The sequence below is a fragment of the Neofelis nebulosa genome, chromosome 16, assembly GCF_028018385.1.
Source record: "Neofelis nebulosa isolate mNeoNeb1 chromosome 16, mNeoNeb1.pri, whole genome shotgun sequence".
In the NCBI taxonomy this organism is placed as follows: Eukaryota; Metazoa; Chordata; class Mammalia; order Carnivora; family Felidae; genus Neofelis; species Neofelis nebulosa.
Genome location: NC_080797.1, coordinates 24690904 through 24715859, shown reverse-complemented (window position 1 = coordinate 24715859; position 24956 = coordinate 24690904). Strand labels below are relative to the sequence as shown.

At 45.8% G+C, this 24956-nt stretch overlaps 2 long non-coding RNA genes across 2 annotated transcripts; one reads left to right on the top strand and one right to left on the bottom strand.

The window, feature by feature from the left end:
- Positions 1-626: 626 nt before the first annotated feature.
- On the bottom strand, positions 627-20087 carry LOC131497585 (uncharacterized). Its single transcript, XR_009255037.1, has 3 exons — positions 19840-20087; positions 2724-2847; positions 627-1512 (listed from the first exon to the last, which is right to left on the bottom strand). It is a non-coding gene; the product is annotated as an uncharacterized LOC131497585 (long non-coding RNA).
- Positions 4873-9109, top strand: LOC131497584 (uncharacterized). The gene is made up of 3 exons (XR_009255036.1): positions 4873-5390; positions 6861-7032; positions 8973-9109. It is a non-coding gene; the product is annotated as an uncharacterized LOC131497584 (long non-coding RNA).
- Positions 20088-24956: the final 4869 nt, after the last annotated feature.

Below are 24956 nucleotides of genomic sequence, written 5' to 3'. Positions count from 1 at the left end.
TTTGACACATAAAACTAACCACCATGTTGAAGGAGCGTGGGGCAAGCTGAGGGCAAAATACAGGCTAACAGCACCCCCCCCCCCCCATCAGGCGGAATACGTATGACATTCCTCGGACACTCCCAGCTACCCAAGAACAAAGGAAAGGGGGTTAAGTGCTGGCCATGGTGATGTGGGAAACTAAGGCAAATGAAAAATTAAATTCCCTTACTGCCTACAGCCCATTGACAGACAAGTCCTTGAAACAGGCAGAGTGACCTCCCTCTAGGAGCTCGGCTGCCTCCGTGAGGACGCTTTGCTGGGGGACAAAACAAGAATCTTAGCTTCACATTATCCCAACCCCGAGGATCCTGCAAGTTTACTTGAACATATAAAAATTCCTTTGGAAGCTTCCTTTATCTCAACTGCCCCAAGATATATGCCCGCAATCAGACTCCAAGCTTATGCCCTCCCCCCACCCCATATACATCTGAAGGGTCCCATGACTGAGGTTTTATTAAATGGTAATAAATGGTGTTTTCCTAGCAACAGCTAGCCCCTCAAAGTCCTGGAAACCTTGCTTCCGAACTACCTTAGAGCTTACTCTATCCCTGACCCCCCCCCCCCCCCCAACCTGAGGGCGTGTAGTGAGTTACCCGTCACGACCCCAGCGCAGCTCTTTCTGCCCACGGGTCCTGTCCCCGTGCTTTGATAAAATCACCCTTTGGTACCAAAGGCGTCTTCAAGAACTCTTTCTTGGCCGTCAGCTCCGGACCCCCCCCCATCACCCCAAAACTTCATTAATCATTAGGTAAAGGGGAGACTCAGTTAACAGTTCTCCTCCAGGTACAGGCTCTCCTTTCCAATGCAGATTTCGGCAGTTGAGGGGGAAGCAGAGAGCTTTTCCTGCACCTGCTGGGTTTTGTTTACTTTTTTTTAAATTTAATTTTTCTAATTTACATCCAAATGAATTAGCATACAGTGTCACAATGGGTTTTGTTTACTTTTAACTTGAAATAATCTTTATGCCAAAGAGGCCCATCTTGGAGCAGCCTGCCCTTGGCCCCTATGGCAACATTAGCAAGACGGGAAAATGTATTTTTTAACATTAACAGTATGAATTACTCTTCACTTGTTTCATTGTCATACGAAGTCAGCAACACTCAGGTCGCTTTAGGTACATTGCCATTTCTAGTTATTCCTTGTAACATGGCATTAGATTCTTTTTTTTTTTTTTTACATTCATTTATTTTGAGAAAGAGAGAGACAGAGCATGTGAACAGAGGAGGGGCAGAGAGAGAGAGGGAGAGAAAGAGAATCCCAAGCAGGCTCCACGCTGTCAGTGCAGAACCCGACGTGGGGCTCGAACCCACGAACTGTGAGATCATTGATGAGGTTTTGTGGTGACGGCGGGGCTCATGGGGCTCAGAGCTGGCAGCCAGGAGAGAATTCTTGAAGATGTCTTTGGTGCAAAAAGGTGATTTTAGTAGAACACGGGGACAGGACTCATGGGCAGGAAGAGCTGCCTGGACCCTGTGGAGACGCAGGTTATATATTTGGGACTCGGGGGAGGTAAAGTCCAGGGGGAGTTTCCAGTGGGATTTTCATCTGCTAAAGAGGACTCACAGGCTAAGCCAGCTGTTGTCAGGCTAAGGTTGTTTTTCCCTCTGACAAAGCATTAGCGTTAAGACCGTAGGGAGTTCCTGGACTTCAGGCCATTGATGGGATTGCCTTTATCTGGTAAACCGGTGGGCAATCTTCTCTGTTTAACCAGTGGTTTTGTTGTGCTTTCTTGTTTTTTGGGGTAGCCGGGAGTGTCCAAGGAATATCACACATGTCCCACCTGGGGACATACACATCAGCCTGTCGCACGCTCCCTCATCAATCCCACGGAGTGAACTGGTTACCCCGGGGAACTCTCCCATTTGACTCTGATGAGGGAGGGTGAGACAAGCTGAGGGCAAAGCCCAAGCTAGCAACATCCCATCCCCCCACCTCACCCCCGCCCCCCATGACAGTGGGTTGGTTAAGTGACATTCCCCAGGCACTCCTAGCTGCCCAGGAACAAAGAGAAGGGGAAAAACAGATAGTTAACTGATAGAGATTCAGTCATGCTAGACTCCATCAGTTTACGAATACCTTAGTAAATTACAAAAAAAGGGCAATCTTCTCAACAGCCTAATTTCCAGAAACCTGTAGACTCAGTTCCCCGGAGCCCCTGATATCACCCTCTCCTCCTCAGTGATGTGGGGAACCAAGGCAAGAAGGAAATGGCAGATAACATTTCCTTATAACCTGCAGCCCATTGGCAAATACGGAGGATAACTAATGTTTCTCTAGGCGCTTCCTGAAGTCTTAATGCTAATGCTTCCCTAGAGGGAAAAACAACCTTAGCTTGACAATAGCTAAGCCTCCAGGGATCTGTTAGCTCTTCACATATGGAAATCTCTTTAAGAAACTTCCTCAGGGCTTTATCTCCCCCAGCCCCCAAGTGCCAAGTATATAACCAGTCTCTCCTCCGGGTCTTGGGGAAGCTCTTCTTGGCCCGGGTCCCGTCCCCGTGCTTTAAGAAAATCACCTTTTTTTGCGCCCAAGACGTCTCAAGAATTCTTTCTCGGCCTTGGCTCCAGAACCCCCATCACTCCAAACCTCATCAACTGTTGAAAGAAAGAAAGAAAGAAAGAAAGAAAGAAAGAAAGAAAGAAAGAAGAAAGAAGGAGTCTACAGTTTTGATGGGTTTTTACCTCTTATGATGCTTTAAATGAGGCATTTGCAGCCCTGAACACTGAGAATCCCTCCTTTGGAGACCCTCAGGCAGCGCAGAGGAGGGGGACAGGAGACGAACAGGAGTCCCACGGTTGGTTCTTACTGGAGAGAGAAAAAGAAGACATTGGATCCTAGTTGGGGCTCTCTGGCCAGGTCCGGAAAGTCCCACAGGATCAGCTAAGAGAGAAGGCGGCAGTTACAACCTTTCTACGGATCATCATTAGATCTAATTAGAAATAGAAGTAGAAATAATTAGTAGAGTCACCTGCTAGTTTCTAACCTCCTCCCCGAATCGTGTCCCCCCAAATTCTTATGTTGAAATCCTGACCCACCCCCCTCCGGATACAGCAGAGTGTGACTGCAGCTGACAAGGCCTTTCAAGAGGTGCTTAGCTTGCGACGAGGTCATTACGGTGGGTCCCAACTCAATGACTGGTGTCCTTGTAAGAAGAGGGGTTGAGGACACAGACGGACGCAGGGGGGAAGGCTGTGTGAGGACAGGGAAGAAGAAAACGTCAGGGAAGCCAAGGAGAGAGGCTTCGGAATTAACCGCCTCTGCCTACACCTTGATCCCAGACTTCCGGCCGCCAGAATCGTGAGCGAGTTACATTTCGGTCGGTCGAGCCACCCAGTGGGTGATCCTTCACCACGGCAGCCCTGGCGAATTACAAAGCGAGGTAGCTCAGCGTGTCCTGAACCGTTATCTGCTTCCACTCGTGTAGGCTGGTAGCATTGACGAGGATTTTGGTGGCCTGGCATTTACAAATTCTCTTTTCTCTTAGGTTTCTGTGACTATGGGGTTTAGCGGTCGCGTGATAGGGTTGAGGGTGCATGACTAGCCCACGAAGTTGCAGGAAGCCTTTCCGAACTGCCCGTAGTGACACCTGTATTCACGTCGTTACTAAGACACATGCGTTCCGCGGATGTGGTGGGAATTTCCATTCCGGGAAGCAATGCTTTCCTATATTAAAGACCGACCGGGGTGCCAGTTTAGAACGCGCGTGCTCATGGTTACCACTAGTAATGTGGGTCGGTGCTACCAGTTACACAGGGCTTGGGGTAGGTCTGTAGGGCCTCTAGAGCTTCCCTTGGGTGACTGCCACTAAGATACGATGCTCTTAGTCTGTTCAGATTCCTACAACAGCCGACCACAGACTGGGAGGCTTATACACCGCAGAGACTGATTTCTCAGGGTTCTGGAGGCCGGGAACTCAAAGATCGAGCCACCAGCAGACTCGGTGCCCGGCCAGGGTCCTCTTCTGTGTTCGCAGATGGCTTCTTCTTGCTGTGTGGCCTCACGCGGCAGAAGGGACGAGGGAGCTCTCTGGGCTTCTTTTCTCTTTTTCATGTTTATTTATTTTAGAGAGGGAGGGAGACACAGAATCCGAAGCAGGCTCCAGGCTCTGAGCTGTCAGCACAGAGCCCGACGCGGGGCTCGAACCCACAAACCGTGAGATCATGAACCCGAGCCGAAGTCGGACACGCAACTGACTGAGCCACCCAGGCGCCCCATGCAAGGGCCGCGCCCTCATGATCTAAATACCTCCCAAGGGCCCACCCCCTACTCCCATCATATCAGGCAATGGGATGTCACACATGATATTCAGGAGGACACAAACATTCGTTTATGGCAACTAAAGAATAAGCCATTGAGTTTATTAAAATATAAAGGATAAATATAACAAATGTAGTTATTAACACTTGCTTGGTGCAGGTTTTTTATGTTTACTTATTTTTGAGGGGGGGGGGAGTGGGGAGGGGCAGATCTGAAGTGGGCTCCATGCTGGCAGCAGGCAGATTGACACGGGGCTTGAACCCCCAGACTGTGAGATCATGACCTGAGGTGAAGTCGGATGTTCAACAGACTAAGTCACCCAGACGCCCCTACTTTCTGTGTTTTAAAGAAAGAATAAAACTTGCAAAAACAATAGTGTATTTTTGGTTACAATTATTAGCACCACCCCGGTCCTGCCTGGGCAGAGGACCCAGACTGACCATCAGAGACTCAGGGATGAACACATACGTCTCTCTCTTCCCCTGTTTCCAGACTGGGGATTGCACACAGCCTTGCGCTCAAATCCTTTTCTTAGGGCTATTCTTGGCTCTTCTGTATTTGTCAGGCTTTGACGTTTGGCTCTCTGTTCGAAACTTACATTAGCACCGTTGTCTTTCAGAGAGAAAACCATCCTCCCTTTTCCAATTCTCTGGCTTCTCTCTGGCTGTTTCCGCCGTGAAAACACTGTCTGAGTCAGAAAGGGAATGACCGTGTGGCATTGCCATGCAGAACTGCCTTCAGGAACATCCACGGGGTCTCCCGACCTTCCCTGTCTTTGGAAGCTCGAAGCTGCCCCTGTCCCTGGGTGTTTGTGGGCTGTGTGTGGAAAATGCCTGCCTTGTGTGCCTTTCCTCTTCCCGCTGACATTGCCCTGCCCACCGAGCCCTGCCCAGGGAGCCCGTGAACCAGGACGTGATTTCTGAAACGCCTTCCTAAGCATCCCCATTCATCGGCTCATTGATTTTCTTCCTGCAGGCTTTGCAGGTATTTGCTGCAGGTAAGGAAGGAGTAAGGAAGAACTGGACATGATGAAGAGGCTCCCATCTGATGGGAAGACAGAATGAAAAGTACCCCGGCCTCCAGAAGCTGAGGTCAGAACCCGAAGAGAGGGGCTATCTGTCATATGTGTAGCAGAAGACAGGTAGTGAGTGACAGAGCCCCAGCTTGAAAAGGTCGACAGCTGAAGAAGAAACCAGGCAGGTGAAGGAAAACCTTCTGTTTGGAAAAGCCCATTAATTACCAATCGACAGAGGAGTCTTGAGATTGATATGTGACCAGATGTCCTTCTGTTTCTGTTAACAGAACTAAAAACTCCCTGCTTTAAAAAAAAAAAAAAAAAAAGGCAGGAGGGTTAAGAGAGCAAGCTTAATAATGGAGATTGAAATTCCCTTGCCTCCCCCATAATACCAAGGGGCCCCAAACATTCTCAGGCCCACCTGATTTAGGAAACTGTGTCGATCAGCATTTTATTTTGCAGAAAGAAAGGGAGTTTAAGAATGTCTCTCCTTGGGGCACCTGGGTGGTTCAGTCAGTTAAACGTCTGACCCTTGGTTTCGACTGGGGTCGTCGTCTCACAGTTCGCGAGTTCGAGCCCTGTATCGGGCTCTGTACTGACAGCAAGGAGCCAGCTTGGGATTCTCTCTCTGCCTCTCTCTCTCTCTCTCTCTCTCTCTCTCTCTCTGCTCCTCTCATGCTCACTTGCTCTCTCTGTCTCTCAAAAGTAAATAAATGAACTGAAAAAAGTCTCTCCTTTTCCACTTGAGCAATAAATGTGTGCAGAAGTCGTTCTAGTCAACAAGACTGTACTGGCTGCATTAGCTTCAAAGTCAAAGACAAGAATGAACAATCCATAAGAAAGGAATATGCTTATGAAGGATAGCCTAGAAGACCCTGAGATTCACACGCCCTGGAGAGGGCAACATTTCTCCTTGCCTACGATGTCTATACTATTTCAAACGCATCAAAAAGGCAAAGTAGTTACAGCCAAGGAGATTGAGAAAAACTTCTGGGTCCAGGCGTGACCGCAAATGCCCCCTGGAAGGGAGAAATCGTTGATGATACACTTGATTATTGTCAGAATTGGTTCCTTTATCTTCCTCGGCTGGAGTGGAGGCTTGCCCATTAAAGAAGAATGGGACAGAATGAACACGGGGAGGATGAGAAATGATAGACACGCCGTAGGAAGAAGATGAGAGAGAGAGCTGGGAACTCAAATTCTCATAAGGCCAAGCAACGATGACAAAGTTCCCTGGGCCAGAGTTCTCTTCCGTTCCGCAGGGTGCCTGCCCCATACTCCATATGCCAACAGAAGGTTAGATTTTAAATCTTGGGGAGAATGAATACCTTGTTGAAAAGGAACACTGGCGATCCCCATACTTCGGATCCCCATACTTTGTGCCAAGTTAGGTGAGACAGAGCACCTCTGGAACCCCTGGAGAGTCCACATCCTAGGGGGATGATGTGACAAGTTTACTTGGGGCAATCTTGTCCCAGGGCATCCCCTCAGCTTCTGGATCCTGGGCTTGTTCTGTTTGTTTGTTTGTTTGTTTGTTCGATTTCAGGATCCTAAAGAGAAAAGCAAACAGAGCCTCCACGCCCTGCAAATGACAGATGTTTAACTCCTCTGAGGCTTTGTTCTTCACCTTAATCACAGCTACACGAAGAAAAACACCAGCAAAGGCATCATCAGTGAGATGAACGCATTGACCCTCTAGAATATTTATAATTACACAGGTACCTGGAGATGGGGGTGGGGGTGGTGGGAACGGGACTCACCCCCTCCTCCCTGCCCACTTAAATTTCTTATTTTGTCTTTCTGCATGGTAGTAGCAGTTTGTGATCAGAAATCACCCAATCTTGGGGCGCCTGGGTGGCTCAGTCGGTTAAGCGGCCGACTTCGGCTCAGGTCATGATCTCGCGGTCCGTGAGTTCGAGCCCCGCGTCGGGCTCTGTGCTGACAGCTCAGAGCCTGGAGCCTGTCTCAGATTCTGTGTCTCCCTCTCTCTGACCCTCCCCCGTTCATGCTCTGTCTCTCTCTGTCTCAAAAATAAATAAATGTTAAAAAAAAAAAAAAAATTAAAAAAAAAAGAAATCACCCAATCTTGGGTCAGTGTGGGCAGAAGTGACCATGGATACCCATTTGACTGCATCCATGCAGATCTTCCCGGAGTAGAGTGGGAAAGAACTAAATGATGGCAGTCTTTGGCGTTTAGTGCAATTGCGAATGTTTAAGAAACCCAGAGTAGGTATTCAGGGCACGGTGTTTAATCCCTTTTGTTGTTTGTTTTTCGTTTTTGTTTTTGTTTAAAGTAGCAAAATCCAGGGAACCAAATCCACAGGAAGTCTCTGTGGGAGACAGGTCAAGTGGAAAGGGGGAAAGTGGCCACTTTATGATGTAGTGCTCGAGAGGCAAAGCAAATTGCATTTCTCCAGGGAGATTTGCTTAACCCTCAGCAGGTTCAGACAGGGAAACCTATTTGCAAATCCCCAGACAATGATGGTGGAATGTCCTTCTCCCTCCCCCACCCAACCAGGAAACCCGATACCCTATGCTGGGAACTCAGAAATAAAAAGTACTTAGGTCTAGTACGGAAAACATACAAAGGTTTCCATACAAATTTAAATTTCTCAGAAAGGCAGCAAAGAGGACACCATAACAGATCTCTTTTTCACTGTTCCCTCGCGTTAAGAACTCTTAAGGCTGGAGGGGATTTTGTGAGCCACCCCAACCCGTGCCTTCTCATTTTACGCAGAAGAAATCGAGATCCAATCCTTTTTGGAAGAGCGATCTCTAGTGCAAGAATTGTAGGGGCTTTAGTGGAGCCAGAATGTTCCAACACTCACGTTAGAATCAGCCCTGCACATACCACTTGGTGGAATCACATCCTAAATTGTTGACAGGGACGCGGATTGTGTTGTTGTTGTCATAGCTACAAGCTGTGCTGTCATTTCCTGGAACCCGGGGAGTTTTACAGGCAGAGCTTAGTGGAATAATAGAGATGGGTCTTCAGCAACTCACCGACCCGTTGGTTGAGTCTCTTCTTTCTGCTCTCCGATCATAGAGCTGTTTTCATTGTCCCATGGCAACTGCATGGTGGTCCCTTTACTGAGGCCCGTCCCTCCTGGTTCTGGGAAATCATCATCATCCACAACCAAACTCTGACATACCTGCTTTGTTTTATGAGCCAAATTTCTTATGGTGTGTTCTTTAGGGCCCTGGTTCCTTGACATCTTGTTAGATGTTCCTTAACATAAGTATCTCTTGGCCCATAAAGTCTGAAAATTTTGATGTTAAACGAATTTTGATCGGTATAATTTTGATGTGTATAAACATGTTTGCATATTATGCTCCTCTTTAAAAAAATGTTAGTTTATTTTTGAGACAGAGACAGAGACAGAGCACGAGCAGGGGAGGGGCAGAGACAGAGGGAGACACAGAATCCGAAGCAGGCTCCAGGCTCCGAGCCGTCAGCACAGAGCCCGACGTGGGGCTCGAACTCACGAGCTGTGAGCTCACGACCTGAGCCGAAGTCGGACGCTTAACCGACTGAGCCACCAGGCACCCCTTAAGTATGCTCCTTTTGAAAGCATCCATAGTGATATGTTTCATGGAGAAAAATTCATTCATGCTGCTATTTTCTGAAATATTTGTCCCTCCCACCCCCAAATCTCAGCCATGTTTGGAAGCGTGTGCTTCACATCAGCTCTGGGTGCCAGAACAGCCTGACGGATCGTGATGTTCCAGCTGTTCGAAAGATACCACTTTCCAGCATCAGCTGTAAGTGTGCCTTCCAAGTCCAACCTATTTCAGATTCCAAACGTGCTGTGACTTTTGTTCTGGTGAAAGCTGCTGGTCCCAGGAAAGAATGAAGCATGTTCAAGCATCCTTCTTTCCTTCGCTCCATCAAGATGCTCACCGCACAGGGAGTTCTGGGGGCATCCCAGAGCTGGTTTGGAGGGGCTCCGATCCGGGAGCCCCTCATATAGTGTCTCAGGATGCAAAGTCCTGGGCTCGACTCCTCAAGGATTCGGTCTTCCAGGAAGCCCGAGAAACCTGGTGGACACAGAGATGTCTCCCTCCTGGCTAAACCTGCCTTCTCTCGCCTCAGTGCCACCCTGGGAAGGCCGGAATGGATGATTTAATCTAGATTTTTTTCAACTTCAGGAAGAAACTTTGTTATTTTGGGGACCCTTTCACCCGGGTTCATTTTTCCTTGCCTTCTCTCCATGCACATTGGCTTGAATTAAGATGTGAGTCCAAAGAGGTCATTCGATCTTCTGACTTTTGGGCTCAGGGCAGAGGCACAAATGGAGTCCTGGTGGTTCCTATGTACGAAGGGTTTCACATAGGGGTTTGGACCCAAAGGCTGTGGTGGTAAATGACGGATTTTCTCTAGAACGGCTCTTCTGCATGTGTCCTGGGTCAACCTTCAGTCATAATAGAGATCGCAATAAAGTGAGTCAAATGAGTATTTTTGTTTCCCTGTGCATGAAAGTTATGTTTACACTGTACTGTAGCCCTATTAAGTGTAAATAGCATTATGTCTTAAAAAACCAATGCTTTATTTATTTATTTATTTATGGTTTATTTATTTATTTTGAGAGAGAGAGAGCATGCATGCAACCATGGGAGGGGCAGAGAGAGGGAGAGAGAGAATCCCAAGCAGGCTCCACACTGTCAGCACAGAGCCCAACGTGGGGCTCGATCCCACAAACCGTGAGGTCAAGACCTGAGCTGAAATCAAGAGTCGGACATATCCAACTGAGGCACCTAGGCGCCCCCCCCAATGTGCACGTTTTCGTGAAAAAATACTTTATTGCCAAAAAATGCTAACTATCTGAGCTTTCAGTCAGCTGTAATCACTGATTACAGATCACCAGAACAAATATTATAATGATGAAACATTTGAGGTGTTGCAAGAATTACCAAAATATGACACAGAGACATGAAGTGAGCAGATGCTATTGGAGAAATGTCACCAATAAACGTAGACAATGCAGGGTTGCCACAAACTTGCAATTTGTGAAAAATGCCCTATCTGCCAAAGTGCAATAAACTGAAGTGTAATAAAACAAGGTACGCCTGTAAACAGATGGGGAATTTCAGATTCTGGATCCCGGATCCCTGGATCTCTCCTTCTCAGGGACACAACAGTGGTTTTGAGTGGATAAGCCAAAAACAAATGGCTTATACATCTGATGACGTTGGCAGCCGAGAGCATTTTAGAAGAGTCCCCATTCAATTTCCCTTTCCAGAGGTTGAACCTACCTCTGAATTTAATGGGTAATTATTTTCCAGTAGGAACGTGTACTTCCAAATAAATAAGCACTGAACTTTTGAAACTGTCCCATGGCTTAATTGGAATGCAGTTCAAGCTGTCATCACCCAAGAGGCCAGAATTAAATTCTAGGGAGATAAGCATTTCCTGTCTGACTTCCCTCATGGAGTAGGCCTCGTGCTGTGTGAACTGCGGGAAGGAACGGGCAATGTTGGTTTCTATGTTTGACCAGGAGATGGCACCATCTGGAAACCTATCTCCACATCTCACTAGAAACAAGGAGTTTCTGTTTTTCACAGGGAGGTCGAAGATGCAAAGCAGAGCTGGAAAAAACCCAAATATCGTAAAAGACCATAATTCATACAGTGAAGATTCTTGCTGTCCCTGGGTGTATTTCTTTGGGAGTCCCAAGTGGCGGGGGGGGGGGGGGTGGTGGGCAGGGGGAACAGGCAAAAAGAAATCTCGTATGAACATTCTGGGAATTGAAGAGACAGTTTCCCAAGTTCTTTTAGAGAAAGGTACAAAAAACAAAATGCTCTTATGTTGTCGTAAATAACAGACTGGTGTAGGGAGTGGGGGAAGGACTTTTCATTCCTTTTCTAGAAAGAAACTGCTTCACAATTCCAGTTCCATGACCTTTCCTGCTGCCCCAGAGGAATGGAAACTTCCTGACTTGTACAATGAGACCACTTGATGGTTCTTACTCTCATGGTATTTAAGAACTGGGGAGGAGTTTTGAGAACATTCGGTCCAAGTTTTATCCAGCACAGGAATTGATCTTGTAAGTAGATAGTGGAAACACTGTCTATTTGCAAAGCTCACTGGGGTCGATGGTACATTCACACATCTGTCAGTTCATCGTCGGACCCGCAGGTCAGGTTGTTTTAGTTGGACTACGGCCAGCTAACACTCCTAATGCTGTTTCTTGAGTACTTTATTCATTCACAATCCATTCATTAAATGGATAGTCACTTATTTAATTGGTATTTACCCAAGGCCAGGCACTGAAAGAAACAGGCTTATATGCCTTACCTTACTAAATGCTACAACCGACACCTGAGACATGTTCCATTATTTCCCGTTCACAGGTAAGGAAACTGAGATCAGGAAGATTAGGTAACTTGTCCAAGGGAACACAGCTAGTAAGTGATGGCGGTCACGGCAGGGAGCTTGCTTTGAACCGTCTGATGAACCCCGAGTTCATACACTGAACTACAACGTTCTCATGCTCCCAAAGCGCATGTGGGTGGCCCCTTAGGGATCCTGTCTTCTCACCCTGCCACCTAAGCGTTTTTATTTGAACCCTGATGGGCACATCTGCCTTACAGGGCACTTGGACTGATCTTCAGTTCCTCAATCTCACGTCTGCCCCTTCGTCCACATGATAACCCTGCAAATGTTTGCGTGTTATGAGCATATCCTAGTACTCGTTCTTAACAGTTTTTTTTTTAAGCGAAACAGACCCAGTTTTCTAGCTTTTCCTTAAAAGAGATAACTTGTACCCTCTTATTACCCTGCTGGTTTTCTCGATAAGCTCCTCCTTTGTCAATGTTTCTTTTTTTAAAAATGCCTAAAATGGCGTGACCGGGCTAGGACACAGTGGGTGTGATTGCTTTCTTTGGTCCGCACCGTGTTCTGTCCAGAGTGGGAGGATATGGGCTCTGATGATATGTCTAAAGCCAAACCAGCTACCATTTGTCCCTGTGTAAACCACTTAATCCCCTCTGGATTCTGTTTCCTTATTTGTAGTTCTCTTCGCATCCGCTGCAACCTTCTGAGACTCTCCATTGTTCATTCATGGGATATCTGCCTTCCCCGTTAGTCTGTCTTCTGTGAGGGCAGAGGCCGGGGCCATTCTGTTCCACCCTTAAAGCCTTCCTCCGTTCCTGGCACCACCCAGCTGTTTAACTGGCAAAATAATGCATCTGCCACATGGGAGTAATTAAACCCTCTCTTCCTCCTTCACGGGATTGTTGTGCAAAACCAATGAGAGAATACACATAAAAGTAGTCTGCTAAAAACAATGCCACGCCCACTGCATACGTTTTGTGTCTGACTCCATTGCATACGCTTTTTGAAAAAGTCATGTGATTGCTTTGCAGGGAATACAAAACTCCCAGGGTATTTTTTTCCTTACTCTATTCAGCTGTTCATTCATTCTTTCTTTTTTAAGACCCTACTAGGTGCTCAGACAGTGTATTTTAGTTCAAAGTACTATTTATAGTCAGTCAGAGAAAGACAGATATCCCATGTTTTCACTCATCTGTGGATCTTGAGCAACTTAACAGAAGACCGTGGGGGGAGGGGGAGGGGGCAAAAAAAGAAATAGTGACGAACAGAGAGGGACGGAGGCAAACCATAAGGGACTCTTAAACACAGAGAACAAACTGAGGGCTGATGGGGGGTGACGGAGAGGGGAAAAGGGGTGATGGGCTTTGAGGAGGGCACTTGCTGGGATTGGGCACTGGGTGTTGTAGGTAAGCGATGAACCACGGGAATCTACCCCCAAAACCAAGAGCACACTGTAGACGCTGCATGTTGGCCAATTTGACAATAAATTATATGTAAAGAAAAAAGACAAAAAACCGAAGTACTATTTATAAGCTCAGCAAATTCCTTTCATCTACTCGAGTTGCACTATTTTCCTCGTTTAATCCTGGTGGTCCTTCCATTGTTCCATTGACTTACATCACTTACATGCGTACAGTCTAAACCTATTACTGTTACTGCAGTGTGCAGGGACTGAGCTGACTTTCTACTGCATTAGTTAGACACAAAAATTCCATGCGTTTGTTTTTTACTTATTTGCTGGAAAAATCGTATGGGCAGAATGGGCTCTAGGGGCTGTTTCCAATATACGAAGGTGCTGACGTGTTTTAATTCATTTCTACTGATGGAATAAGAACAATAAAGCATGACTTAAAGGGATTTAATTACACCAGGGAAAATTTTATCTTGATTGAAGGTTATCAAGTCCCTAGAGTAGCTTGCCCATTTTAGGCTGGAAGGACTCTACAAAGTAAGGACCTTCAGAGAAATTGATGCCAGAGATAATAGTGTATTTTTCTTTTCCGCTAGAAGTCTTTTAAAGTCAGTGAAATTCCTTTTTACTTTGTAAGGTTTCCTACCAATGTGTTCCATGGAACTTTCTCTAATTAGATGCCTCACAAAAGACTTGTCCATGACGAGCCCTTCTGGGAGATTTATAACGTACAGAGAGAAACCAACATAACTTCATTTAACCCAATCTTGTCCAATCTTGACTTTAGAATCCTTTGGTCACAGACCACCCCGTTTATCATCTTGGGAAATGCATGTGTGGAATAACATTGGACAGATCTGCCTCTAGTGGTCTCTGCCTTCTAGACGGTCTGCTTCATTTGTAGACATACGCTCTTTGCACAACCCTCAGCAAATATGAAAGAGTGGAAAAAAGTCTTTCCTTCCTATAATTTCAGTTTGAGGTGCAAGTATCAGGTGAGGCCTCAGAATTCTCTTGCAATAATTCATAAAGGTCGGTGTAAGACCTGACCAGACTCCAAAGTCTTTCGGTGTCTCAGATACTCCAAGCACATCCCGTAGAGTTGTCTTTGAGCCACGAGGGCTCTATCCATTATGCTGTGGCCAATATAGTCAAGGGAAAGCCAGTTATGCTGAGAGAAGTGTTCCTTCCATTCCAGACATTGGGCTTTGGTCCTCTCGGAGAGGGTATAGCGCTAGGTGCCATAACCGCTCAAGCCCCAAACCCTGGAGATCTCACTCTATCCAACACTCATGACATTTTAACTAAAGCATCTGGCCAGAGTCATGCCAAAGGAAAAGGGGACTTACCATTGCAATCTGCATCATCTTTGCTATGGGGAACTCTACGATTCTACCCTGCTTCTCCCTTAAGGGATTCTCCCAGCAGGGGCTGGTAGTCCTTTTTCCTGTCTTACAGACTACTCCAGTACCATGATTTTGAGACTCAGCCTACTTTGGGGGGATCTCCACTTCCCAGGTCCTTTTCCCTGTCTGTTGCACCATAGACCCAGGGTCACAGACTCACTCCCTAACTCCTCCAGGATCAGAGCCCAATTTTACCCATCAGCCGATAAGAAAGGTTTTCTTTTTGAGCACACACTGGCGGAAACCGGCTCTTCCTGCTCCTCAGCCAGCAGCCATACAGGTGTCGGTATAACCTTGTACTTAATGTTCCGTTTGAGGCAGATTTGCTAGGTCATGTGGTAACTCTGTGTTTGACATTTTGGGGATATGCCAAACTGTTTTTTACAGTGCCGAGAACTTTTGCATGCCGAACGGGAATGTATGAGGCTTCGGATATCTCCACATTGTCACCAGCACCTGTTACCTTCTGTTTGTTTGTTTCTTTGCCTTTTTAGCTGTAGACATCCTACTGGGTGTAAGGTGTTATCTCATTCTGGTTTTGACTTGCACGTCACTAATGCCTAATAACGTTGAGCATCTTTTTACGCGTCTATTGGCTATTCGTAGATCTTGTTCAGAGAAATGTCTCTTCAAATCTTTGCCTTATTTTAAACTTGGGCATTTTATCTTTTTATGTTGGGTTGCAAGATTTTTTAAATATATACTTTGGATACTAGACTTGTCATGTTTGATTTGCAAGAATTTTCTCCCTTTCTGTGAGTTATCTTTTTACTTTATTTTAATATAATTTTTCTAGCGTTGATTTATTTTTGAGAGAGAGAGAGAGACAGAGCACGAGTGGGAGAGGGGCAGAGAGAGAGAGGGAGACACAGAATCCGAAGCAGGGTCCAGGCTCTGAGCCGTCAGCACAGAACCTGATGTCAGGCTCGAACCCATGAACTGTGAGATTATGACCTGAGCTGAAGTCGGACACTTAACTGACTGAGCCACCCAGGCGTCCCTCTTTTTACTTTCTTGATAGTGTCTTTTGACACACAAAAGTTTTACATTTTGAAGTCCAAATTATTAGTTTTTCCTCACACTTTTTTGCATAGTATCTAAGAAATCATTGGCTGATCCGAAGTTGCTAAGATCTATACCAAAGACACCCCATTTTATAGCTTTAGGTCTTGTCTTTGGTTTTTGATCCATTTTGGGTTCATTTTTGTATATCGCGTGAAGAAGGGGCCCAGTTTCATTCTTTTTCATGGGAATATCCTAGAATGTACTCTTGAACTTCTGTGTTGGGATAAGACCTAGTAAAGTCTCTGCAATTATGCAATTTCCAGATCAGGAGACTGGCTACTCGATTCCAGTTATGAGTATGTGTAACCGGAACTGTGATTTGGATGCCAACTGTTCGGGGCCAGAACCTCATTCTAACAAACCCCAAGGGACTCTTAAATTATTGTGCTGGCTTTTCTATGGAGAGCTTCTCTATAGACCCATGAGGCTTCAGATTATGTTCCAGTGAAGGGGACCATTTTCCAGGATGGAGACATCTTTTAGGCAGATGGAGATTTGGGTGGTGATAGCATTTGGTTAATGGCATTTGGCTTGCAGGGACCTTGCCACATTGAGTCCTGGGACTGAAGATGGATGACACAATGACAGTGTCAGTTCATGGCCCAATTTCAGGGAAGACAGCAGGATTTTTTTCCAGGGGGTGTTCTCTCTCCCTCTTTCTCTTTTTTTGTCCTGTATGCCATCGACTTCTCAAAATATGAGACATACCCGGGGCGCCTCGATGGCTCAGTCGGTTAAGCGTCCAACTTCGGCTCAGGTAACGATCTTGCGGTCCGTGTGTTCGAGCCCAGTGTCGGGCTCTGAGCTGACAGCTCAGAGCCTGGAGCCTGCTTCGGATTCTGCATCGCCTTCTCTCTCTGCCCCTCCTCCACTCACTCACTGTCTCCCTCTCTCTCAAAAGTAAATAAACATTAAAAAAAATATGAGACATACCAGACCCAGAAAAATGCTAAAAATCCCACCCTTTTCATAAAGGAGATTCAGAGACTAAAATGAGTATCATCAAGAATTAAAAATATTTTTTTTAATGTTTATTTATTTTCTAGAGAGAGAGAGAGAGAGCGAGAGAGAGAGAGAGACAGTGAGGGAGACAGAATCGGAAGCAGGCTCCAGGCTCTGAGCTGTCAGCACAGAGCCCAACACGGGGCTTGAACTCATGAACTGCGAGATCATGACCCGAGCTAAAGTCGGACGCTTAACCGACTGAACCACCCAGGTGCCCCTCAGCAAGAATTTTTATTTCTGCTCAGCAATGGATAAGCTAGCTTTTTTTTTTTTTTTTTTTTTTTTTTTTTACCTTTAATGAAAAGTCAGGCTTTGTAATGCTTTCATTGCTGGAATTGGGGTGGGGTAGGTCCTCACTCTTTGAACCATCTCTCTACTCTTAGATTTGATTAATATTAAGTGTCCAGGGGCTCCTGGTTGGCTCAGTCAGTTGAGCGCCGGACTTCGGCTCAGGTCACCGTCTCACAGCTCGTGAGTTCGAGCCCCGCGTCGGGCTCTGTGCTGATGGCTCAGAGCCTGGAGCCTGCTTTGGATTCTGTGTCTCCCTCTCTCTCTGCCCCTAACCCACTCGCATTCTGTCTCTGACTCTCTCAAAAATAAATAAACATTATAAAAAAAATAAAAAAAAAATATTCAGTGTCCAAAATTTTAATTAGGATCAATGCTTGTGACAAGTTTCCCCAATCTCTCCCAATGAAACAATCCCCACTGGAGAGCAATTAAAACGTGAGGCCGCCTTGACCCTGGGTTCAGGCAAAAAGGTCCCACACAGACAGATCGTTTGACTGGGGTCAGGGGTTATTTGGAGCTTAGAGTTGCTGTGTTTCTTGTGAAAAAAGCATGGATTGTCATGGCCAGTGTCAAGGGTCTGGAATGGCATGTTGGGTCACCCCTCAGGAGTTGGGCTCCCGTCTGGTGAAGAGCGCCCCTCTTTGACCAAAGGCCAGCTCTCAGGATGTAACCTTCCTAGAGAAGGGACGGCTTGTTCTCTTGGCACGAATAAAGCTCATGCTGTGTTTGTGTACCATCATGCGCCAGTTCCCAGCAGCGCAGAAGGGACTGAAACATACCACCGTAGGACAGAATCCGAGATGCCAAGGGCCAGAGTCATGTGACCATCCTGTGAATGCAATGGCTTTAAACACTGGGTGGAAAGGGGTCAACAGAACGAAGAGCCAGAGATTGTTTTTTCACACAGGGCGAAAGGAAGCCCCATCCCTCTCAGCTGAACTTGTCCCTGTGGCATGAGAACATTGTTTCCACTCTATTTATCTCGCTCACTTATTTGCTCTTTGCAAGTAGCTTAAGCAGAGTAAACATCTGAGTGGAATTTATTTTGATTACACTTTTGAATTCCTGGTGGAAAACACAGAATTATAGCTTTAAGAACCTCCCTGCCATGAAATACATATTCATGATCTTTACTCAAGTTACCGGGTCGTGACATGCAAACGCGCGAATGCTGGTCGCCCCACTGCTTGCCATTTAGAGCAGCAGGAATAATAGTTCTGTTCTCCAACTGAGTACGAACACAATAGCAATTTGGACTAAAACGTACATTCACCACCACCCTCCGCCCCAAAAAGCAAGGTGACTTAAGAAACAACCATGTTTTGAGAAAGGAACACATTCTTTTAGAAATAGGATACTCAGGGCACCCGGGTGGCTCAGTCGGTTAAGCATCCGGCTTTGGCTCAGGTCATCATCTCGTGGTTCCTGGGTTCAATCCCCGCGTCGGGCTCTGTGCTGCCAGCTCAGAGCCTGGACCCTGCTTTGGTTTCTGTGTCTCCCTCTCTCTGCCCCTCCCCCACTCACGCTCGGTCTCTGTCTCTCTTTCTCGAAAATAAGTACGTGTTAAAAATTAACAAGAAATAGGGGCGCCTGGGTGGCGCAGTCGGTTAAGCATCCGACTTCAGCCAGCTCACGATCTCGCGGTCCGTGAGTTCGAGCCCCGCGTCAGGCTCTGGGCCGATGGCTCGGAGCCTGGAGCCTGCTTCCGATTCTGTGTCTCCCTCTCTCTCTGCCCCTCCCCCGTTCATGCTCTGTCTCTCTCTGTCCCAAAAATAAATAAAGAACGTTGAAAAAAAAAATTAACAAGAAATAGAAATAAGATACAGAGATAAAAATGTAGACACAGACTGATACAGTAGTTGACATGAAGCAAATCTTCACTGATCACATTAGACCTTTAATCCCTATTCCTGTTGGTTTTTTAACATACAAATCAGATGGGGTCAGGTTTTTCTCATTTCTCTTTACGATTTAGACTTTTACATTCTGTGCTACAGTTTGCTGCTTTAGAGCAACTAAAGCTAACTAAGGTTAGGGCTAACTAAGATTTACAGTTGGCCCACTTTATTATGTACAGCTTGAAATGCCTGCCTCCCTTCTGTTTCTTCTGTTTCCGTCTACTTAACTGAACTAGATTTATTAAATTAAATCAAGGCAAATTACAAGTAGCTGACAATGAAGAGATACAGTGGAGGCAGACTGCAAGCAGTCATGTCTATGATGATGGTATGTCAACAGTAATGATGTTTCTGTAGTAAAAGCTTTTAAGTGTCCACGAATGGTCATGAATTGTTGTTTCAAATGTGGGGTGATAGTGATGATGGTGGTGCTTTCTCTAACATTTACCGAGTTCTTCTGAGGATGCCAGTATGTGTTTGTAATAGGCTTTCTGCTCATTTCCTCACTTAATCATTGCAATTCGATAACGAGACGGGGGCTCTTATCAACCATTTATTCCACATGAGGAGACCGAGGCTTCATGGCCACAGGAACTTAACCCAAAAAAGCAAGGCAAGCCCGTCATCTGTGAAGGACTATGGCTAATGACAAGCCCCCGCCAAGAACAAAGGTCCATGCCAGCAGCCAGGGAAAATCCTAGTTCAGTCTTGCATTTGGGTTTAAAGATTTTAAAGCTTATGAACGGAAAGGATAAATGACTGGCAGAGACCATGTTCAAAGACGGGAATACATGTGACAGGGATTCAGACGGGAAATGGGGCTACTACATCGGACACGGTGAACTACAATTTGGTACAGGTGGGGACATTCCCTGTGGATTGAGTCGGTGTGCCTTCCAGTTTTAAAACACTAAGTCCTATTTTCCTGGGAATCCTATGGCTCAAAAGAGATATCAGCTTATGTAATAACATTGCATGTGGGCCACTGGACCCTACGCTGCAAAGTGGATAATGAAGAAACGAGAAGAAATACTTTTTGGCTATTTATCTCCAAAGACGGCAAAGGTATCAACAGATGCATGAAATCAGCAGCTAATACCAGACCTCACACTTACCTGAAATGTTCAGGCTAGAATTGTGTCCTCAATACTAACTTCTCAGCTTGACGTAGAGAGCCTCGTGGCAAGATACAAAGAAAGTGGACTCGTTTGTGGGTTGCTGGCAAGTTTCTTGAGCTAGTCTTCCTGTGATAGGTAGGGCACATCATTCGTTATTTGTGATTAATATCTTTGAGATTCAGATGAGGCATGGAGCAGTGATACTTAATGTCTTGTGAAGCGAAAGGAAAGCCAACGGCTTCTGACTTTTTTCTACCTCGTCTCCCTCATTTCAAAACAAATATGCTAATATCGCTCCAAGATTTGTGGCAGATGATTGGGTAATGTGAGCCTGGGGGCTGGGGGGTGGAAATAGACTAATATCAGGAAGAAGAGGATTAGGGATTGCCATGCAATGGGGGGCCAAGCGAGTGAGAAAACTAAAAGGGAGCCCGGCGACGCAGAGGGGTTTAGAATTTATATGGGGCGCCTGGGTGGCGCAGTCGGTTAAGCGTCCGACTTCAGCCAGGTCACGATCTCGCGGTCCGTGAGTTCGAGCCCCGCGTCGGGCTCTGGGCCGATGGCTCGGAGCCTGGAGCCTGTTTCCGATTCTGTGTCTCCCTCTCTCTCTGCCCCTCCCCCGTTCATGCTCTGTCTCTGTCCCAAAAATAAAAATAAAAAACGTTGAAAAAAAAAATTTAAAAAAAAAAAAAAAAAAAAAAGAATTTATAAACATTGTTCATATTTTTTCTCACAAAGTCAGAAGGAGGGAAAGCGAAAAAGCAGATGAGGTAAGGGGTCACAGCAGAGAGGAAAACACTCAAGAAAACGTCCAGTGCCTCATCTACTTGAAACTTACATATATGCCAATTGGAACACTCGGAATCCAAGTAAGAATGAGGAGCAAGGAAAACGCTTTTCCCATTTGCTGAGTGGTCATCAATAAAAGGATATATCTAATTTTGTATTGTTATTTTCACAAGCATCGCGAACAGAAGGCTTTCATTTGTGAATAGCAGGTCTGGAAGATTGTGTCTGTACTTCCCTCTTATTTGGTGGTTCCATAGACTGTGGGACAAATTTATCCTTTGGATGAATCTTGATAAAGCTTGAATAAAAGTCAAAATTTCAGCCATATTCTCTGCTCTCTCTCTCTCTCTCCTTTCTCTCAGAAACCAGAGTTGACCAAAATCTGACCAAAACTCAGATTTTTAAAAATGTTTATTTATTGAGAAAGAGAGAGAGAGAGAGTAGGGGAAGAGGAGAGAGAGAGGGAATCCCAAGCAGGCTCTATGCTGTCAGCCCAGAGCCAGACGCAGGGCTGTGAGATCATGACCTGAGCCAAAACCATGAGTCAGATATTTAACCAACTGAGCCATCCAGGCGCTCCCTCCAAATCATTCAGATTGACCAGAAAGCCAGAGCCTGGGGCTCCACCCGATAGGTCATCTGGCTCATAAATGAGATCCTAATGTTGAAAGTCTATAGAGTTTAGCTAAAAAAGGAAGACCCCCAACAGTGGGCTTGGAAAAGTTTTGGAAGTAAAAATGCTCCTTGACATCCAAAAAACAAAAAAGAAAAGAAAAATCCGAATGGAAAAATCAAGAGAAAGCAGAAACACGAACGAGGCCATTCTAAGTCACTGGTCTTTGGGTGGATTTGGGTCAGGGTCACAGACCCAGTGGCCAGCATTGGGCTGTTTGAGAAGTTTCAGGGCTTTGCAAGCAAGCCATTGTAGAAGCATGACTCACTGCACAGTGAATCATTTGAAGCCTTCAGAACTAGAGATTAACCACCAGGAACCTGGCCCATGTTTGCAAGAAGTGGCCCAGGCCATCCAAACAGAACAGAACCACAACCTTCACCTCCACTGTGGGACATTCCATTTAGTACAGGCCATCACAACCCCTGGAATGTTCCTGTATTCTTTCCCACGGCTTACATAATTCAGGCTTCCACGGGTGAAGAATTTTATTCTGTACTATTTTACTATTTAAATTGAGAACTTTTTCTTGGATATGCTGGGTGGCCGGAAGAGAGCTCGGCGCTAAAGGCTGACAGAAGGGGGAACATTTGTAACTTTGAAATGACAAAAACCACAGTTTCCCCTTTAAATAGTAGAGCTTTGTTTATTTTTAAAAACAGCTCTTTCTACAGCTGCACAGAGCACCAGATGTTCTTGCTGTGAGGTTTGGGCATAGAAAGCCCTTGGAGGCGCCAAGCTCACGTTTGTTTCCAGAACGCCCACCTACTCTCTCCCTTTCCATATTGTTTACAGGAAAAATCCATTATTCTTAACCACCAAGCGACTTGGAAGTCTGTTCAATCCCTTAAGGGTAGAGAAAATAAATGTGAGCAAGTTAGAAAGAAGATGATAGAATAAAGTTGAAGCTGATCAATCCTAAAGCAGGAGAACGGACCTGGGAAGAAGCTGGAAAACAAGGTAGAGGAAATGATGACCTTTTGTGAAGATAATTGGCTGAAAAGCTAATAAAACAAAACAAAAAGACCCCAGCTCTCCCAAACCCTAACTATTATGCCTCTTGTTTTCATTATGCAAAACATTGTTTGAGGGACTTTGTTTTTCCATCAGGACAAGTTATTTTCATGCTACAGATGCAAACACAAAGGGAAAATAATAAAATGATGAGGAATCCAAGTGTTAGGTCAGGTCGTCACAAACTAATTTTTCTTATGTTTATTTATTTTCGAGGGGAAGAGAGAGAGAGGGAGAGAGAGACAGAACGTGCTGGGGAGGGGCAGAGAGAAAGAGAAAGAGAGAGAGAGAGAGAGAGAGAGAGAGACAGAGGACTCAAAGGGGGTTCTGCTCTGACAGCAGAAACTCCCATGCAGGGCTCGAACTCATGAGCCTGAACCATAAGATCACGACCTGAGCTGAAGTTGGACGCCTAACCAACTGAGCCACCCAGGCGCCCCTTGTCACAAACCGATCTTAACCGGTGTGGTTATTACAGGGATTAACTTTCTCCTGGTAAATAGTACAATGAAGACGCCGTCTTGGCCCGTGCCAAATCTGGCCGGTTTTTGTATGGCCCGTGAGCTAAGAATGATTTTTATATATATATATATTTTTTTTTTTTTTCAACTTTTTTTTTTTTTTTTTTTTAAATTTATTTTTGGGACAGAGAGAGACAGAGCATGAACGGGGGAGGGGCAGAGAGAGAGGGAGACACAGAATCGGAAACAGGCTCCAGGCTCTGAGCCATCAGCCCAGAGCCTGACGCAGGGCTCGAACTCACGGACCGCGAGATCGTGACCTGGCTGAAGTCGGACACTTAACCGACTGTGCCACCCAGGCGCCCCTGATTTTTATATTTTTAAAAGGCTGTAGCAAAAAAGAAAGAAGGTGGAACTGAGACCTCATGTGGCCTGCAAAGCCTAGAATATTTATGATCTGATCCTTTACAGAAAGAATGTGTGACCAACAGAGTCCCAGGAACACCTAGTGCCCATACTTCTTTATCTTCCCTTGTCTTGTTGTATTTGATTTTTTGCTCTTATCATGATAATCCCAACCTAGTATCTATTGAGAACAACCATGTGTCAAGCACCATCCTAAAAATGTCTTCGTTAATCTGTTTAATGTTAACGAAATACCGTAAATAGGTATTATCGTTATCACCATTTACTCAACTGGGAAGAGCTGGAGCGGGTATTGGAGCCCGAGGACCTGACTTTTGCCGACGTAAAATGTCAGGATTTTTTCCGGTGTGATTTCGGACTTTTGCCACCTATATTCTGACAAATTTCCTGAAGGGCGCCAAGGGCAGGCTGCCCCAAGATGGGCCACTTGGCCATACTTTCAAACTAAAAGTAATCGAAACCCAGCAGGTGCAGGAGAAGCTCTCTGCCTCCCCCTCAACTGCCGAAATCTGCATTGGAAAGGAGAGCCTGTGCCAGGAAAAGAGCTGTTAACAGAGACTCCCCTTTACCTAGGAAACTTACCAGCGAAATAGGGCAACGCTGGTTTTCAGACATCTCCTTTCCCCCTCCTGCTAATGGCCTTCGTCTCCTTTGTATCCTCAGGCCCTACCCTTCTCCTGAGCTCATAGAAGCTTCGAGTTGCCTCATTGCCTTTGGAATTTCCAGCCTGTGCGGATTCCCCGCAGGCAGGCCTATTACATTGGACTCTCTCTGTTAGTCTGTCTCACGTCAGTTTGATTCTACGTCCAGCTCAAAGAACCACGGGGCAGAGGAAGTCTTCCTCCCGACACTACATTCTAGTGGTTTGTAAAGCAGGCGCCGAGGCAGGGAGAGCAATTCATTTTCTAAAGCAAGTTAAGTATTTTATTCATTTGCATCTTGGTTGCTCTGCCCGGAAGTATCTTACCGGATGATTAAGTCAGCAGTTGGACAAATATTGATTAGGTGATGATTTTGTCTTAGGTTTTGGGAGCTGTTAGGCTGTTCTGAGAGAGAGAAAGAGAGAGAGAGAGAGAGAGAGAGAGAGAGAATCCTAAACAGGCTCTGTGCTGTCAACAGAGAGCCCGATACGGGGCTCAGACTCACAAGCCATGAGATCATGACCTGAGCCAATATGGGAGTCAGACGCTTAACCCACTGAGCCACCTAGGTGTCCCCCAACGTTCTCTCTTCTAATAGACTCATCATTTGTGGGGGTTTTGTGTGTGCGTCTAGCTTTGTAATGAATGCGGGGGTTTTTATCCTGAAAAATACCAGGTGGGGGGTCGGTTTTTACTTTCTCAAGAACGTTTGAAATGAAACTCTGGCTCCAGACCATTTTCCCAGCACCATTTATCAACCATAGTATTTTGTTCCCACAAGCCAAGTGCTCTCATTTGTGTAGAAATGTGTGTGTGAGACGAACTTTCGGAACGGTTGCGTTTGCGGTAATGAAAGACGGACATTGATTGAAATGTCTGTCACGACCTTGATGTGTTTTCGTGGTACGTGTGCCGCTTTGGCCTCACGGAGGATCTTGACTCTGTAGCTTAACACTTTAGTCACTTTGGGAGAAATCTCTGTTTGTCTTTGTTCAAATAGTGCTTCTGTCCTCTTCGGTCCCTCCTTGCCTTCTGGGAATTCCAATCCTATGTATGTTAAGCCATTTGACTACCCTACACCTGCTTCTTGTGCTCTGTTCCATGTTTCCT